Raw genomic sequence first — 19,867 nt, 5'->3', positions numbered from 1 at the left:
ATTTGGAATTAGATAAGCACACATAATGTACCACTTAGTTTTGTGAGCAAGAACTGCAATATTGTCAGCCCCAAGTGTTTAGAAATCATGAGTACAGTTTATAAATTATGATATTTGGGGTTCTTTTTATTTGCCTTTAAGGTTTACTTAAAGATTGGAACATTGCCAACTGGCATGTCATGCAGATGTACTGGTGCTAACACAAATAGGAGTACAGGCTGTTGAATATACTTGGCTATGCCCTAAAATTAGAAGCTCTCAGGAAGGAATACATCTATACCACTGAGACATTTATAGTTAAGGCTACAATTTTGTCATGGAGGTTGCGGAAGTCACTGATTCTGTGACTTCCAAAAACCTCTGTGGCAGTTGGGAGCTTCAAGAACTCGCAAAGCTCTGAGCCACCATGGGCAGCCGGGGGATCCCCGCAGCTCCCAGGCCCGGTGGGCAGCCGGGGGATCCCCGCAGCTCCAAGCTGTGGGTGGAGGGGGACCCTGGAACTCAGAGCCCCCATGAGTGGTGGGGGCCCCCAGAGTTCCCAGCTGCCCCCACAGCTGCCCAGCAGTTTCCCATTTTGTCATGTATATTTTTAGTATTTTCTTTATTGCCCATGACCTGTCCATGACTTTTTACAAAAATATCCGTAACAAAATCTTAGCCTTATTTATAGTCTATTCTTTAATTAGCTACCTTGAGCCTTGCAAGCTTTCACGATGGGACAGTCTTTGATAGAATATCAGTAAGGTTGAGGTTGCTAGTTATATCCAAGATGACTCCCAGCATAAAGTGGAAATTTGACCAGCCCCCACGTCACAGCAAATAAATGGATGGAACAGATTTTTGTGTCAATTTACAAACAGAGCCATATCTAATCAAGTTTTTCACATCTGGAAAGATCATATAATAAGATTTATACAAGGCTTTACTAGGGAGATTTTGATACTTTAGTTTATAAGATCTTGTGTGAATTGCCTGGTCTTGAAGTCATCTTCTCAGAAACATACACACACTTATAAATGTATCTTCAGTTGTAAAATTGGGAGAAAATGACATTTCACTTAGAACTATGTTTTGATTGTAACAAATGGATTCCTTTGAAACATACAGTGCTTAGCTTTATACACTGAACTACTGACTGTTTTTGTAAATGTCATTAATTTTTTATTTCATCAAAAAAAATCAAATTCAGAGAAATAAAAAAGTGTTAAAACTGTAGAATACAAGAGACAAACTGCAAGCCACTTACTTCACAGCTGGATCTGACCTTCCGGAAGTTGAAAGGGCATGTGATCTGGTGCTCCAATTCACTTTCACCTCTAATCATTACCTTTTTTTATTTGAAACATATTCAAACCATACTACTTTACTGGTATTGCTCAGCTCTGACATTAGCACTGGTGTATGATTTGGTGGGCTAGACCTGAAGTTCTCAAACTGATTGGAGGCTCACCAGCTATCTCCCGGCTTTAAAAACAGAAGACTTTGAGGGCCAACAAGACATGAAATGAAGAGCAGAAAGAGCCATTAATGTAAGCAACTTTTTTCAAAAACACCCACCATCTCAAAGTCAGCTAAAAGCATATAGATATATAGATATATATATATATATTTTAGGGAACTTCTATATGACGAATTGTGGCAGTGGTCATGTATGTGAGGAGAGTAGTCCCTGAGACAGCCTGCACTAGGATGCGATCCACACTATTAAAAAGTGTGAAACTCCTCCTGTAGACCATTACTCCAGGACACAGCAGTGTCTTCATAAAGGTTTCTAACTGTTACACAAGCCATAGTGGACTTTTGCCAAGGTCTTTATTGTCTAGCAGTGACCAGGTGGAGGCATTAAGATTCTGAGCCCCACGTTGGATGGCCATTTATGGTCACTATAGATTACCACTGCAAGATCAGTAATAGATCAGTATCAACACTGGAATCTCTCTGAAAAATGCATTAAGATTTTTTATGTTTATTAGCTGTAAGTCAGCTTTGCACATGATGCTCTAGACTCATTATGTGGTGTCCCCTTTACACTCTTATTCCTAAATATACAGCCAAAAAAGAGACAGGTTTACTGTCCCCAAACATGGCAACTGTTGTAGCCTTTAAACTGTGGAGTATTCTGTGGCCCTTTGTCAGTCCATAAAGGATGTATTCTATAACCAGTTCTTTGGAAGAATTCATGAAACAATTGTTAATTATTCATCTAGCTCATATTTTAAATAGTATCCATTATTACTATGATGTCTTGAGCCCCCCAAGAAGAAGGCTCAACCTCAATGATGAAACCCCTCTCCAAAGAATCTGAATAGGAGAGAGAATACATCAGATTCTTTAGGTAAGAGGTAGATAAGGAACAGGCCTTAAATTTAGCCAGAGCTGTCTGGAGTAAATATTTTTAACTCCCCTGGAGTTTTTATAGCATATTGGGCAGGGGATAAGGGGCGGGCCTCCAGGAAATACACTATAAGAATTTAAACTGGATATCTTTTGAAAAGATGTCCTTTGGCTCAACCAAACAATACTGGGTTCAAAACAGGAATGACTGGGCGACATTCTCTGGCCTGTGTTATACAAGAGATCAGTCTAGATCGGTTGGTTCTCAACCTTTCCAGACTACTGTCCCTGTTTCAGGAGTCTGATTTGCCTTGCGTACCCCCAAGTTTCACCTCACTTAAAAACTACTTGCTTACAACATCAGACTTAAAAATACAAAAAGTGTGACAGCACACTAGTACTGAAATATTGCTATCCTTTTTACCGTATAATTATAAAATAAACCAACTGGAATATAGATATTGTTCTTAAATTTCAGTGTACAGTATATAGAGCAATATAAAGTGATTGTCTGTATGAAATTTTAGTTTGTACTGACTTCACTAGTGCTTTTTCTGTAGCCTGTTGTAAAATTAGGCAAATATCCGGGTGAGTTGATGTACCTCCTGGAAGACCTCTGCGTACCCCCAGTGGTACACGTACCCTGGTTGACAATCACTGGTCTAGATCAGGGGTCGGCAACCTTTCAGAAGTGGTGTGCCGAGTCTTCATTTATTCATGCTAATTTAAGGTTTCACGTGCCAGTAATACATTTTAACGTTTTTAGAAAGTCTCTTTCTATAAGTCTATAATATATAACTAAACTATTGTTGTATGTAAAGTAAATAAGGTTTTTTAAATGTTTAAGAAGCTTCATTTAAAAATAAATTAAAATGCAGAGCTCCCCTGGACCAGTGGCCAGGACCCGGGCAGTGTGAGTGCCACTGAAAATCAGCTCGTGTGCCACTTTCGGCACACGTGCCCTAGGTTGCCTACCCCTGGTCTAGATGATAATAATGGTCCCTGCTGGCCTTAAAAATCTATGAAATATTATGAGATTTCCTCTAAATATGAATCACAAACTGGACCATCTTCTTTGCCCCTCCCAGCCCACCTCCCCCTAGTCAAATTGATACATGTTCCTTCTAGTGCACAATTGGTTATGTCATAAATAATTCTCACTCTGCAAATCCTCCCCTAAATAAGCAAACTCCTTACTGTTGTTGAAATACAGAACAAAAATAATCCTGCTTTCAAGTTCAAATTGGTAAAGTCTCTTATGGATACATTATAGAATAGAGCTGAGAGATCAGATATAGTTCATTTAGTATTATTATATACCATTGAGAGACAGAGGTACAAGAATAGTGAATGCGATTGTCTGCCTCCCAGGTATAATCAATCAACTCCACTTATGCACTGTACAATGCTCTATCATTCTTATGCAATGTTAAAATTTTCACCTTTGTGAAGCAGGCCAGTCTCTCAAGCAGCCTTTGCAACCCTTCCAAACAAACACATTAGTACTTAAGGATTTTAGGAATATCCTTCAGATGTATCATTGCTCTTCCATTAATGCTACAAAGCATCTGCATTTTTCCAAAAATCTATTCAGCACATTTTATTTCAGTTGCTACATAATGATGCTAGTTTTGATATTGATTGTTTTCTTTCTTGCTCTCTGGTAACTCATCGTTTATAAAGGTAACAATAAAATGGTAATGGTGGTAATAATTTTACAAGTAGAAAGCCTTTCATTTAAAGAACTTTATGTAAATTACAAATATTAAGACTCACAATGCTCCTGTAAGATCACTCAATATTATACCAATATTACAGATGGGTAAAATGAGGCAATCATATGGGTACGCAGATAGATTAAATTACTTCCACAATATCAGTGAGAGAGAGTAGCAGAGATAAGAACAGAATCTAGAAGTTGACACACTGGACTATGCAATGATCAGTAGGCCACACTAGCTCCCACCCAAATGGCTTCCCACTCTCTTGATCAATCCCTGTAAAAGCATATTTGAGTGGAAGAAGTGCAGTAACAAACCTAACACTATTTGTCTTTAGTTTTTTTCATAAAATATTTCTGTAAGCTAAGATGCGTGATGCATTTCATGGTCTAGCAATGCAGTGTCTTAGAGATTTCCATTCTGCAAAGGAAAAGCATTATCTAGCTCATTTGTATCTCAACCAAAGTCACCCATCCCTGGTAATAAACAGATCTAGTCAGGCCTCAATGACTCGAATGCTTTATTTGATGTCACCGAAACTAAGATGCAATTACTGTTTGCTGAAGGTTGTCACAAAGCTTTTCAGTAATCACTTTCAGACAGAATAGATGCTTAATTGTTCTTATTTCCCTCCAAGAAAAAAAGTCAGCTTGCTCTTCTTTAATAATTCCCTCAGATTTCATTTTTAATCTCTTAAGCAAATTACTAGGAAAGACCTTTGATGTATGCGCCAACCAAACTCATTCATTCCTCAGTAGTGGATGGAGTTGAGAGGATCTCCCGTTCTTATGTCAGAGGATGATAATTATTACTTCAAAGCCCTGCGGCATTTTTTAGCTTTTCCTGATTTCTTTGCAGAGTATATGTTTTGTGGGTCACCACCACTAAAATTCAGAACCAAATGTATTTGGATGCTAACTATTAAGACAGCTGTGCCATCTTTCACAGTACAGATCCTATTTCTATTTCACAGTGGAACAGCTCAGTCTGGACTGTGTATTTCCCCATGCAAGGCTGTACTCTATACTCAGTATTTATGGTATATAGCTCTTCAAAATGTTCTCATCTTAGAGCCCTAGGAAACTGTCTATACTCAGGCTTAGCCTACACTACAGAGTTTTGCCAGCATAGCTATGTTGACTAGGAGTGGGGGGGTGGGGGGGAAAACACACACACACCATCCCAGCAGACATAGCTATGCCAGCAAACCCCTGGTATAGACAACTACGGCAACAGAAGAGTGTTGGCTTAGCAAATATCATTCAGGGAGCAGGCATAGCTATGCTGGCAGAAGAATTCCTTCCATTGGCTTATGCATCTCCACTAGGGGGCTCTGCCAGCATAGCTATACCAGCAAAGGCTCTATAGTGTAGCCAAGCCCTCAGAGTGAGAAGCGATCTCACCCAAGCGTAGTGCAGCTATTACACTGTCGAGATGCAAAAGTGTCCCTGATAAATTTTGATGCATTGTTTTGCTGTTTTCTTTTATTACATTACATATATTTTGTTAATTCTGAGCTGGTTAGCAAACCCAGCCTGACAGTGTTGCTGCAGATTATGGAACCACAGACCAGTTACAATATGAGCAGTAGCTGAGGGGAGGGGCATAGAATATTCAGTGCAAAGGTGGCAAATTCAAACCTGATAAGAGAAACTATTTTTCACACCGTTAACCTGTGGAACTCACTCCCACAATATATCATGAAGGCTGAGCAGTATCCGAGAAAGGATTGAACATTTTATAGAGATAACAAGACCAACCAGAGACAAAAAGTAAGTGATTTAAAATAGTTTTGGAAGGAATATAATTGCTCTTGCTTTGGTCTTAAGCCACCTGCAATTGTTGGGGATTAGGTAGACATTTTCCCTGGGGACAGATTATCCTATAACCTCACACTTCAGGGTTTCTTGTACCTTCCTCTCAAGTACCTAGGACTGACCACTTTTGATGGCAGGACCCAGGACTATATAGACCAGAATGGGAATTTCCACATGCCCTTATAATGCACTGGCAAGGAGCCTGAAATCTGTACCGAAGGGATAACCGACAGCAATATAATTCCTGGCTATTTACTTTGTGTTAGACTCAGTTTTGGCATTCAGCGCATCACATGAGGTTACTTTGACATGAAATGTGCACTCAGCATGCCTGGACAAAACTTTTAAATTAGAGTTACATGCAAAATATCAACTTCTTTTTATTTACGTTGTGCTGAGGGAATAGATTGGCCTGTGTTTCCGAAATGAAAACCTCCCTGCCCTCATGCACAGTGAAAGGAAACAGACTGTGGCAATCTCCCAATTTCTCCTCCAGCAGATTGATTAAGCACAGTGTTATGCGTCATGCTCTAGTATGTTAAGGATAAGGTCATCCTAATGGCGACAACATGTATTGTACTTACAGTGCTACACAACTGTTATGGTCCCTTCATTGCTTGCAGCAGTCAGTGGTATGCAGGACACCCTGACAGAAATAGTTTATTCATTGGTCAATGTCCCCCGCTTTCAGGGTCCATTCAAAGAAGCTCCTCTTTTGGGGCTATCCTCCTGAACACTGACTAAGAGATAGATAAGGCTGCATTACGAAGGCCACCACACTCCTCCTGTTCCTAGCATGCTTTGTTAAGAGGAGGGGACAGGCAGTCCTCTTTTGCCAGTCTGCTCTATTCCATGCCCTATTCTCTAGGTAAGGACAAATCTCCCAAAGCCTGGTAACATCCGGGGGAAGGAGGGGGAGGGGAAGAGGGGCCCTAAATGGTCCTTCTCTCAGGGCTCTAGACTTGGGGCCCCACCAAACAAATGGGGGAGAATACCATAAATTCAGCTTATTAAAAGGCAAGGTCTTTTCTTCCTTGAGGTGCCTTCTTAATCCCCAGCAACAACTTGTTCTGTCTCAAAGCCCAGGTACTGCCTTACAAATGCAACCATCATTACTAGCAACAGAGGGTCCTGTGGCACCTTTAAGACTAACAGAAGTATTGGGAGCATAAGCTTTAGTGGGTAAGAACCTCACTTCTTCAGATGCAAGTGAGGTTCTTACCCATGAAAGCTTATGCTCCCAATACTTCTGTTAGTCTTAAAGGTGCCACAGGACCCTCTGTTGCTTTTTACAGATTCAGACTAACATGGCTACCCCTCTGATACTTGACATCGTTACTAGGTTACTTGCTGTATGCTGTAGACAGATGCAATGTGCAGCCTAGACACTCTAGCCACAATCATAGAATCACAGAAATGTAGGGCTGGAAGGGACCTCAAGAAGTTATCAAGTCCAGTCCTGTGAGCTGAGGCATGACCTAATAAACCCGGACCATCCCTGACAGGTGTTTGTTGAATCTGTTCTTAAAAACCTCCAATGATGGTGATTCCACAATCTCTCTTGGAAGGCTATTCCACAGCTTAATTACCCTTATAGTTAGAAAGTTTTTCCTAATATCTAACCTAGATCTCCCTTGCTGCAGATTAACCCCATTGCTTCTTGCTTTACCTTCACTGGACATGAAGAACAACTGATCATCATTCTCTTTATAACAACGGTCTTCAAATATATTAAGGGGTATCAGGTATCCACCTCCCACCCCAATCTTCTTTTCTCAAAATTAAACATGCCCATTAAAAAAATGTCCTCATAGGTCAGGTTTTCTAACCCTTTTATCATTTGTCTTGCTGGCGAGAATCCAGAGGACAATCTGTCCACATCTTTCTTAAAGTGTGGCATTCAGAATTGGACACCTTACTCCAACTGAGGCCTCACAAGGGCCAAATAGAGTGGGATAGATAAAATACCTTTACGATAATATCAGAAGTTGACAAGAAGCTCATAAAACTATATCAGTTTTCTGTCTGTTATGTTACTTGGATAAACAATACCTATAGAAATATACAAGAACATTTGGCTCATGACTGGCTGAAAAAAGCAATGTAACAAGAGAAGCTTGTCCAATAAAAGATATTACCTCACCCACATTGTATCTCATGTAACAAGAGAGGGAGTGAGTACTTTTGTCCAAGGTTTCAACAATACGAAGTTTATAAGCACTGTTTGCCAGTCAGGTCCCATCTGTAAGAAATGAATGCAGATTATTTATCTTTGAGGAGCCATTCAACTAACAGAAATTTGCATGCACCTCCTGCATGACTCAGAAAATTATTATTTTTTTGCAGGACCTTTCATTTCATGTCCCCTTTAGAATATTATGAGTTTGTTTGTTTTGTTTTTAATTTACACTTAAAAGCATGATCATAATGAAGAACTTTCCAATAAATATCCAATCAAAACATTTAACAAGTATCTAACAATGTATATATACACATGATGTTTCAACAAACACCTAGATGTATTGTCTTTTAAGGAAGATATTCACACCTGCTTTGCCTTGGTCAGTATTTTCATTTTCCTGATTTAACACAATTTTGATTTCTACCTTCATAAAAGGCATATACCTATCATGTCTCTCATACTAACTATTTCTCATTGGGATAATGACTTGACCCTCCTTCGAGAAAGATCTTTGTACAAGTTTCTATCACTGTATTAGACTATTGTAATTATTGAGATTGCTCTATACTCCAACCCCCTAGGGTGCCAGTAGCATGCCAGGTATACCGCAACTCACAGGTGAGCACTGTAGGACTTCAGCAGCGAGGCCTTCTTGGTGTCAACCTTAATCCTTTCTCTCTCATCAACCTTTGAAAGTAGTAACCTATTAAAGAAGACAACTAAAGGGCTGAATATTTTTTTTAATAAAAATGAATTATTTGGTAGTGATTACAATGGGGGAGAGAAGGAACAAATGACAATTTAGACAGCAAGTCATGTAGAGCAGGGACTTTCTTTTTGTTATACCTATATACAGAATGTAGCATAATGACCTCTGATTGGCAATACCTCCATACAAATAATCAAACCGTGTCCTTATACATGTATAGTATTGTCATACAAATTCTAGGCATCACTGTGCCTGCTTTAGATGACTTCAATGAGTGTCAAAGGCACTCAGCATTTTGTAGAACTGGGCCATTTGTTTTTGAATGCGACTGTCTCAATCTGCAAAAATAAAAAAAAACGGAGCTGTGCCATAGCTATATGTCTAGTTTAAAGACTGCTTGTCTGTGCAAAAGGAGACCATCTGGATTTGCTTTATGGTTAACTTAAAAAAAAAAAAAAGTAAGTTTCTTAACTTTTGCCAAAACAACTCAAAGCGTAGTGGTTTCTGCATGCTATTAGCATTGCAGTGCAGCTGCAAACTTTCATTAGGATAATCTTATATAATTATATATGTAGTCTTCCCATACAATTGTTTAAAACCCTAATTCTCCAAATAACAGCATATTCTGTAATAAAAGGGAAATCTTCCAGTTAGGAGGAAAGAAATCATTTCAACCGGAACCTTATTCAGAGCTTTCATTTTAAAATTAAATATTAAACTTTCAAAATGCCAGATTTTTCCAACTATACTTCCAGTGTGGTCTGGCCAAAATATCACGGTGGTTTCCCTCCCTCCTGCCTTCTTTGCCCAGTTGATTTATAGGGGGAAACTCAGTGCTTCTAAGAATTTTGTCACATTTCAGCTTTTACTAAGGTACTAAGTTAAAAAAATATGCACTAAAATTTTACATTGTTGGCTGCTATTTCAAAAGAGCCTCCTCTCCAAAGACATGATTGAGATTATGGCCAAAGAGTGGAACAAACAGTGAGGCCCTCTGAGCTCAGAACTAGGCAATACAACACTCATTTCCAGATGTGTAAAGACACAGAGGAGAACAATACAGACCATGTCAGCTCCATTCTTCCTCTTCCAGATCTCAAAGCCTGGACACATGGGATGTAAAGCCTGAAGTAAGAGGCAAAACTCCCAGTGACTTCAATGGGGACAGAATTTCCTTCCATGGAAGCTATGTTAAGCAGATCCAGAGATTACATTTACACAGATGTTAGGAACCCAAGACAAGTGAGAGTTCATAATGTAAACTGAAGCAGATATTAGTGATGGTAGCATGAAAAAAAATTATTGGCGTTGGGTAGTGTAGAGGAGTGGACTCAACCCTGCGGCACCTCCTGCTGGTGACTTCCGGGAATTAGCTTGTTCCAGCTCCGGAGCGCCCTCTGCAGGCCAGTGATCCTCCTGTCCTCTGGCCCCCGTGTCCCTCCCTGGACCCCGGTGCCCTTTTACCTGGGGTGCTGGCCCCTGGCAGTAACCCCTCAGTCTTAGGGTCTCCCCTCCCTGGGGAACCCCCACCCACTATCCCCATCTCACCTCAGTATCAGGCTACTGCCAGTCATCGTCTAGCCCCACACTTGGGGCAGACTGCAGTATCAGCCTACTCATCACTGACAAGGAGGCTCTGGACCTGCTGCCTTGGCCTACCCCTGGGCTGTCCTCTGCAACCCCCAGTACCTGTTGGCCTTATACTAGACCACAGCCTGGGGCTTTCCAGGCTGGAGCTCCTCTGCCTTTCCCCAGCCCTGCTCCACTCAGGTACCCTGTGTCTAGCTCCCTGCAGCCAGGCCCTTCTCTCTCTGAATGCAGAGAGAGACTCTTGAGCGCCTGGCTCACAGCCTTTTTATATAGGGCCAGCTGAGGCCTGACTGGGATGTGGCCAAGCTGCAGCTGCTTCCCAATCAGCCCAGCTTAGCCGCTCCCAGCCACAACCTTCCCCCAGGGCTGTTTTAAGCCCTTCAGGGCAGGAGCGGGGTAACCACCCCGCTACAGGTAGATGTACAATATGGCTTGTAAGAGGGAATATCATCGGTCTACTCTTTGGAGGTTAGGAAGCCAGCACAGCAGCTGTAGAAAGCAGTTCAAGCTAGGACTGATGGACAGAGGATGCTATCAGTGTGTTCTCCAGTTTTCACTCTGAACATGATCTCTTTGCTGATTGCCTGTTTGCACTAATTCCTCCTTTTATCTCCTTCCCAGTCTCCAACCCTCTCTTTTCCCTAGTCTTTCCATCTAGCTAACCCTCTTCACTTAAAGAATTTAAAATAAACAAACAAACAAAAAATGCAGAACTAACAGGACGTTTACTGCCGTTGCACCGTTCCCTCTGCTTGTATGTTCTCTCTCTTTCCCCATATCTTTTTCTGTCTTCTCTATTTAGACTGTATGTTCTTCAAGGCAAGGACGGTCTTTTATAGTCGTCTGTACAGCATCTAGCATAATAGGGCATCATTTCTTGGGTGGCTCCTAGACACTATCATAATAAAAATGATAAATACATTATGCAACACTTCCTATTATTAGTGTTTGGGGTACTGGAGCTGACCTGGTTAGGAATGTCAATGAGTCCAAGTACCAGCTTTTTCATGGAGAGAAAAAGTCTATGAAACTAGGTAAGACCAGAATGGAGCATTAGATCTAGCCTGACCTCCTGTATTACACAGGCCGTTACCCCTGTATTGAGCCCAATAACTTGTGGTTGACTAAAGCATCTCCAAAGCATCTCTAAAGACTTCAAAAAACACTGAGATTTTTGTAAAATGTGTTTTTTGAACTGCCCCTGCCCACCCTCAGGGTGTGTGCTTGAGAGGAGAATGCACATGAAAAGGGTTTCAGAAGGACGATACACAATTTGGCTTTGACTGTATGACATGGAAGCTGATTGTAAGAAGGAATTGTCAGACAGAAAGAAAAAGATAGAGGCTGAAGTGTGGGATTGGGCAACGAGACAAGTTAAGTCCACAAGTCCTGCCCATCACGCACTCTGAAATACTGACTTGTAACTATTCTGTACCCGGCTGATAAGAAGACACTGAAGTATGGGCAGGCCCTGGCTTGGTCTTGTGCTAAGTAACGTCCAATGCCATCTCTAATTATAATTTCCTGCTTGTCCCATAGCCCCCACAGCACCCTTCTCCCTTTGCCCCTGCCTGTTCAGGTTGTTTGGGAGACTTTCTGACTCCTGTCCACATGGAGTGGGAAGGTAGCAAGTGGAACTGATGCTCATCTTTCCAAGCAGGGAATGGTCCTTAAGGAATTGGATAGCTGCTGTGGGTGTCAGTGCTGGAGCGAGACAGAACAGCTGATGAGGAAAATGTGTTTAACAAGCCAGGAGCTCCTCACCACATGCACACACTTGAGAGCCTGGAGCCCTGTGTGGCTGCCTGGGTCTAAGGCCATCTCTGCTCCTGTGGTCCATTATTTTGAAGGCATAAAGCCACCAGAGGCATTGTGTCTACAAATACCTGTTAATTGCTTGTAACAAAGCCATGAGTAAACTCAGCATCAGGATCAAGAGGGGAGTGGGAAGGTAAAAGAAGCCTTCTTGTTTATTATTACAGCCAACGTGCAGACATCACATTACCTTACTCATGCTGTGACTGATCACAGACTATGACTAAATGGCAGGTTTAAGGTTTCGGGTCACATCAGGGAATAGTTTTACAAGCAGATATAAAGATTCTCCCCGGGGACTGGGTAGCACACAAGGTCAGAGTCAGCAAATCCTACCCTAAAAATAGATCCTAGTTTCAAAGTTGGTAAGATTTTCTGTGTCGTCCTGCCACACTTCATAGAGCCAAGCTACCTACAGCGCCTGCCTAAACTTACAGGTAAGCCTAACCAATATCCACTTTGAATTATGTTTCCTATGCTACCACTCCTCCTTTTAAAAACTAGCTCAGCAAGTCATGGCACAAATTGAGAGCTGGCAAAACTTCCAAGGTAACTGATGGCTTCATAAAATTGTTACAAAGCAAAGGCATGAAGAAGTTTAGAATCAAATTTTGCAAGAATATTGGGCCAGTTTCTCTTATAAATCCCAGTATGAAGAGACTTATAAAAGGAAAGTTAACTAAAATAAATGTGTTTATGAAGCAAATCCCCTTTAAACCTGGGCTGAATTTAGATTAAAAAGATAGCAGAGAAAATCCAGCTTCAGTTTTACAGGTTAATTTTTTTTGACACCTTCCTCTAAAATCAGAAATCCCCCCACCTGAAAATGTTGTTCATTCTCTGATGATCCCTGCTCCACCAGCTTAAATCTGACTTTTCCAATTCAGTTACAGATTCTATTAAATGAGAATGTGGTTTTAAATTTCTTGGGCACTCGCAAGATATTCAATGGAGCCCCCAACTTAACCTGTTTTAAATTAACCAACAAAGAATGAGGGCAAAATGTATTTTTTTTTAAAAAGGCATCAGAGGTTTAGAGATTAATTGAAATAGCTGGTTAGTTCGGAATGTACACAGCAGGAGGGTTTGGGAAATAATTACACAGAGGCTACAACTCTGTCTGGCTTGAAATTGTTTAAAGACAACTGCATTAAATGAACTATTTTACAGCCCCCTAATCCTCTAAACCTAAGGACATATGGGTGATACAAAGAGGCTGAAATGAAATGACCATTTCTGGTGAAGGTTGGAGGGGATAATAAATATGGATCATAGTCTCAGGCGTTCCTTCATTTAATATAATGGGAGTATTTTAGGATTATTAGTTATGTATTTACAGCCCTTGTCTGCATTCTTTCTGGGCTCCCAGCTGAAGTAGAGGAAACCAGTTTTATAGGGGATTCAGAGGGGTAAAAGAGGTAAGGTTTCCCCCTCCCCCAGGATAGATTTTTACTAAATTCTAAATCTCAAATATATTTTAATCAGCTGTAAAAAAAAGAATCCCAAACACATCCCTCAGTTCCTTGCCTAACTGCTGCAGGGCTTGGTAAGTGCCAGTCTCACACAGGACGGCATAAAGCTCTGAGGATGTTGCTCAAGCAAAGTGTCATGAGGACGATATAACCAGGAGCAGCATTTTTCAGCCCTCAATACATTTAGGGAAGTAACCTAACCCAAAGGGCTTTTCTTCTTGTAATTTACGTACTGTTAGCTCTTTGTGCCAAGTACAATCTTTGAACCTAGAAAGCAAAGCGCTGCTTACATTCTCAGCCAAAAGTAGACAGTGCACTTCACAGAGTCTGTACGCTGAATTCTGAAATGACAGCTCTCTGCCATGTAACCACCCTCTGATTAGCAAAATGAGATGTAGTGACATTGATCAAAGAGGGTAAGTGCTTGTCTGCCCAGATCAGTAGTATGGAGTGGTAACATCTCAACTACTAGTACTGCCTGGAAAGGAAAGTACAGAACAATAGCCAGGAATTCAGGGAACATACTACACTACCGTTCACTATTTCTAAAGAAAGAAACTTGGCTTATTTAGGACCATGATTTTGTTTCCCGTTAGCATTCAGAGGGTACTAGTATGTAGACAGTCATACTGCTAAATTAGAACCAGATCTGTTGCATACTCTTGAGTATACGAGAACTTGTCATCCTGATCACTTGATCTCAGATATTTCTCTCTCTCTTTCCACCCCCCTCCCTTTCTCTCACATGCAGTGTTTGCAACAATATTCTTTTTCTTTGTGTAGATCTTACGTTAAGTGGAGTTAAATAAGAAACCTCATGTTGCACATATATGGAGCTTGATAGGGCCAGGATTTCACTCAAAGTCAATGGCAAAACTTCAGTAGTCTTTAGTGGGGCAGGATATGCAATGAACAGGAAAAAAATCAGTATTCTAACCCTCTACAGAAGAAAGTACAGACATGAATGATTTATCGTAATGTTCATTTCATGCGTGGAAATGTTTCAGCAAAACTCCTGGGTTTTCACTTTGTTTTCATCATTCAGCTTAAGTACAAACAGCAGTAAATAAATTCACACCCTGGAGTCTAGGAGTGAAATCTTGATTCCATTGAAGTCAATGGGAATTTTACCACTGATTTCAGTGAGTACAGTCCATGGGCATTGTCCTGGCCATGAAGTCCACTAGGGACTTTGCAATTGCTATTTGATTTTACATGGAAGTCACCCAGACACTATGGTGATGGACAGCAATATAAAATCTTAAAGGACAGATGGTGCCAGTCTGCTCTCCTGAATTGTTTTGCTGTTTTCTTTCCTTCCTACAGTGCTCTGAAGATCTTTACACACTCACACACATATACATACTAGGCATTGCCGGAGAAAAAAATGGAGTAAAACTGAGGCTGCAGAATCCTAAGAAGTCAAGCCAACACTTTCACACATGGGTGAAGTAAGTTAGGCATCAGTAAAACAGATAAAAGTGGTCTGGCTATCAGAGATGCTGATCAATGAAACCTGCAGGTGCTTGGAATGTCTTAAAGCACAACTGCTTTTACTAGAAACAAAACAAGTTTTAACCCAAGCTAATACTGCAGTGAAGACAAGCCCTAAGTGTCTTCATTCATGCAAGTCAATGGGGCTATCTGTGTGAGGAAGGTGAACAGGCTCTCATTTGGGGAAAGCCTGACTAGTTCGCTGTGGACCTTCCCCAACCTGGCTTCACTGACTCATTATTCCCACCCCTACACTGCACGTGAACTAAAAGTCACATATCTAATCACTTGCTTTCTACTTGGAGACTTTGTAAAATAACTGTCAGCATGCCAGGCCTGGTCTCAGAAAGAGAAGGACCAGCTGGAACTGGGCAGATACCATTACTGGCCTAACCCCCCCCCCCCGTCATGTTTCTATAGCTTGACATTTAGTCACAGAGGGTGAAATTCACCTTATGCAGAGGGCTGGTACAAGGGCTAGGTACCACTTAACACCTCCCCAAGAGGGCTGAGTTAAGCCCATGGAGTATATTTGTGGGATAAGCCATTACACCTTGAAGAAGAGGCGCTCTAATCTTATCTCTGCACCACACTCCCTCATTGATCAATTCTTCCTAAAAATGTGCCAGGCTGCATTATTTATATCACCGGAGCACCTAGCGGCCCTAGTCATGGGCCTGTTCTACAAACACAGAACAAAAAGACAATCCTAATAATCAAAGTGCCTTACAAACAATCAACACCCTTGTGAAGTTGGCAAGACTTAACTGCATTTTAGAGCTATGAAGAGAGTCAGATAGCACAGCTGCCAGTAGCAAAACCAGAATTAGAACTCAGGGGTGTCTGGTTCACAGTCCTGTGCTCTGACCACTAGACCAAGAAACATTCTTCTTTATAGGCCACAAGCATCATGTGGGAGGTTCTGGTGTCCACTACATCTATGACATGTGACTGTAAAAGTCACCTGCCTTTACTGCTTTAAGCCAATGACTCTTCAGCCTTTAGAAAACTGTTGCTAATAGAGACTGGAGCTGTGTCTACACAACAGGGTTATGCCACAGCACCTTAGCTATGCTGCTATAATCGCTGTAGCATAGACATGGCCTAATTGGGGACATTGGCAGGAATTCTTGCTGTTTAGCCACGGACTGGGAAGCCGAAATGGCTGCATGCCTGTGGACCCTTAAAGAGAATAAGGAACTAGTCAGAATAGACAGGCAGATGGGAAAGAAGAATTCTTTGCAACTAGGGAGGCAGTGTGGGGTAGTAGATAAAGCATTGGAATATGAGTCAGGAGATTTGGTACTATTTTTGGCTCTGCCACTGAACTGCTGTTGATCATAAGTAACTCATTTCCCCTCTCTATACCTCAGTTTCCCTCCCGCCTTTTGTCTTGTTAGATTTTAATTTCTTTGGGGCAGTGATCATCTCTCACTGTGTGTTTGTACAGCACCTACCACAATGGGTCCCTGGTCTCAGCTGGGGCCTCTAGACTCTTTCACACAGATAATACAGGCAGAACTGGCAACAAGAGATGTGTCAGACTTGGGTAGTCTTGAGAGGGCTTTGTAGCTATCTAAGGACAAAGAAGAGGAATCAGCTGCACAGGGACAGGGTTGGTTGAGGTTCCTGCAGGGAGTAGAGGACACATTCTCTTTTCTCCTTACACCGACCTTTTCTCTCTACAATAGACGTCTGGACATAAATCTCACTGAGCAAGTTGTCTGGTGGCTTGGCATGCAGCCGTAAGATTTATACAGCATGTCAAGCCAAAATATTTAGAAACAATAATACTTTGGTTTTTACAGAATGTCTTGTATCCATGGACCTCACAGTCCTTTAGAAACGTTCAGCAGTGCACATAAAACAAGGGTGGGGTATCTACACGTCATTACTGGAGATCACAAAACTACAACTTTTGCATGCAGATCCGAGCTCCAGAGTTCGGGGATGTTTTGCTCCCCTTTATACATGGGACAACTGACACGCACAGAGGTTAAGGGTATCATTTCCAAGAAAGGCCCCGAATTTTGGGACACCCATGATCTGTTTTCAGAAGTGCTGAGCACCCACAACTCAGTTGGAGCTGCACCTGCTCAGCACCTCTGAAAATCAGCCCACGGATGTCTCAAATTGGATGCCCAAAGTGAATCCCCCGAGTGGACACTTGTGGAAATTTTGGCCTTTGGGACTAGCCCAAGGAAACACAAGTGAGTCAGGTGCAGACACAAGACTATATTTTCTGACTCCCACTGGACAACGCTCCTTCTCTGAAACAAACACCAGACAGCCCAGCTCTAACAGTACTGCAGACTTCCCTTCAACAACAACAACAAAAGATAAACCACAAACAATACCATTTGGCAACTGTGGAGTGGATAGTGAGCATAAAGAAGAGATTCCTTTGCAGAGCCTAATGCATGCTGCTTATCCAAATTAGCTGCACAATTACTTCTATCAATGCAAAAATAGTTGAATGTTTTTTCTAGTGCACAGCACTTGAGAGAGACTTAAAATGCAGTGTAATTTGCCACAGTGTATGTCCTGAAGTGGTTTGCTAATGAAAAGAGGATTAAGTTTCCATTATTCTGAATTACCATTTTGTGAAATCACTAACAATATTTTCATTTATATACATATAACCCAGGGGGGTGGGAATATTCCTTCCAACCAAATGCTTAACAAATAAAATTCATTAGATAATGTGCACTTTGCTCTTATTTATGCAAAGTAAGATTAGGGTATAAAATTGCAGATGCCGGAATTTTTATCAGCCTATGTCTGACGATAAGTTTAAAGATCATCACATTGTCATTCAGAAGCAACAGGTTTTGAACCTAATGGTTATGTCCTGGTTTGCAGAAGGGATGAACCCTGCAAATGACTCAGGGTGAATAGGGGAAATCATGTCGGGCCTGATCTCATGCAAGGAGCACCAGCCTCAGCTCCCACTGAGAGTTGGCACTGAGTAAAAACTAACTACTAATTAAGAAACTCAGGGCTTGGCCCTAAGGGAATAGACAGCACTCGGCATCTCTGAGGATCAGGCCCTTCACATACAGCCATCTGTCTGAGTCTTGCATGGCAAGGGGCCAGAGAGTAGCCCAAGAAAGTTATAATACATGACTCTTCCATAGCACTTTTCCTCCATAGATTCCAAGGAAGATTCCAAGGGAAGATAATGCATATCAATCTCCCCACCCATTTTCCAATCAGGGAAACAGAGGCACAGGGAGATGACATGACTAGCCCAAAGTCACACAGTGAATCAGTGACAGAGCTGAGAACAGAACTCAAGTCTCCTGTCTCCCAGTCCAGTACACTCTCCACCCAGTAAATAGCCAGTGGGGCTCGAAGCACACTGCTCAGCGTGAAGTAACTGACTTGGTACAGTGGCATAGCAATTTCTTCTCTCTGGAGCATATCTTAATTTCTCCTCTGTAAAGTGGGGATTCCTATTATTTAATATTTCTACTGAAGGGGCATCTCGACACTCCAGTCACGGATTAGGGTCCTATTGTGCTAGACACTGTACCCAAAAATGATGGCCCCACACCCCAAAGACCCTACAATCTAATAAGAGTGCTTCCCAAAAACTCTATGGAAGAAAACGGACATAGAAGTGGTAAGTATTGTTATTCACTGTCAACAGGAGAGAAGAACAAAGCTGAGACACACATTCCAAGTCTGTCCTATAAAATAGAGCCCTCTTAAAAAAAAAAAAAAAAAAAACTGACTTTCTCTGCCATAACTTGATTTGTCTTAGACATAATTTATCATATTTATATTTGAGGCAGTATCCAGGGGCAAGAGAAGGAAAAGAAATCCAACCAGTTTTTAACCTCTAATCTAAATTCAGGGGGTTGATTTGGGGAGCAATCCTCCCTTAGCTCTGTCTGTCATACACATAGAAGACAATGAAAGGGCAGATTAGAGTGACTTGGTTCTTTGACTGACACTAACCTTTCCTCCCAAATAAATACTTGACAGTAATTAATTCCAGAGCTTGTGCAGCAAGCCAGCTTTTTATAACTGAAACAACATTATTTCCTACTTAAGTTTAGAATCAAATCTGAAATATATATTTTATTAGGGGAGTATCAACGAATGCTTCCTTGTATTGTAATTCAATTTAAATATCCCCGCAGCAGATAGCATTGGCAGGGGATGAAAGTGCATAGTTTGCTTGAGAGTTCAGGGGGGAATACGGCTTCCCAAGACAACCAGCAGAACTGAGCGCGTCTCAGAAGAGGTTCCATTTTCAGAGTGCTAACAAAGCTTAAAACTGAAACAGTATGTTGCAGTATCACAGATGATCATTTGCAGATGTAACTATCCAGTTTTAAGGTCTGCACTTTAAGTGCAAGACTATCGATGTTACAAATCCATGTTCTGTGGTCACCAGATATAATTACCAGGGACATCTTTCTCTCTCACACACACAGACTCACTTAAGGAGCCAGGCCTAGAACCTTCATCAGTCCCTCAGTATCAAAATTACAGGCCTCTTCCACTTGAGCTAAGGAGAGCATTCTCCCAGCTAGCACCAGCAATAGGTCCTTTATCCTCAGAGTCTGCCACTAGCAAGGCACAACACTCCTCTCTCACCCACGCAGTTAGAACACATTATGTTGGTGTCTCTGTAAATAACGTTAGACAGCCAGTGTTAAACAGACTGCTGGCATGAGTGTGCTTTAGCCATTAGAAGAAAGAGTTCTCTTCATGAATTATTG

The 19,867-nt window shown here is 41.4% G+C and overlaps 1 protein-coding gene across 5 annotated transcripts in view; it reads left to right on the top strand.

Moving 5' to 3' along the window:
• Positions 1–19,867, top strand: part of LOC128840783 (dual specificity phosphatase 29-like) — an 87,041-nt gene that overhangs the window by 41,471 nt on the left and 25,703 nt on the right. Inside the window, exons 1-2 of one of the 5 annotated variants that reach the window (XM_054035189.1) lie at positions 12,538–12,605; positions 14,967–15,091. The exons of 3 other annotated variants lie outside the window; for them this stretch is intronic. The gene's annotated coding sequence lies outside the window, so the exon portion shown is untranslated. Of the gene's footprint in view, positions 1–12,499; positions 12,606–14,966; positions 15,092–19,867 lie in introns of those variants that run through there. One more of the 5 variants, XM_054035191.1, reaches the window with a different exon arrangement.

Source organism: Malaclemys terrapin, chromosome 7 (assembly GCF_027887155.1).
Source record: "Malaclemys terrapin pileata isolate rMalTer1 chromosome 7, rMalTer1.hap1, whole genome shotgun sequence".
Taxonomy (NCBI): Eukaryota; Metazoa; Chordata; order Testudines; family Emydidae; genus Malaclemys; species Malaclemys terrapin.
The sequence above is the reverse complement of the archived record's forward strand: the minus strand, read 5'-3'. Positions and strand labels throughout refer to the sequence as shown.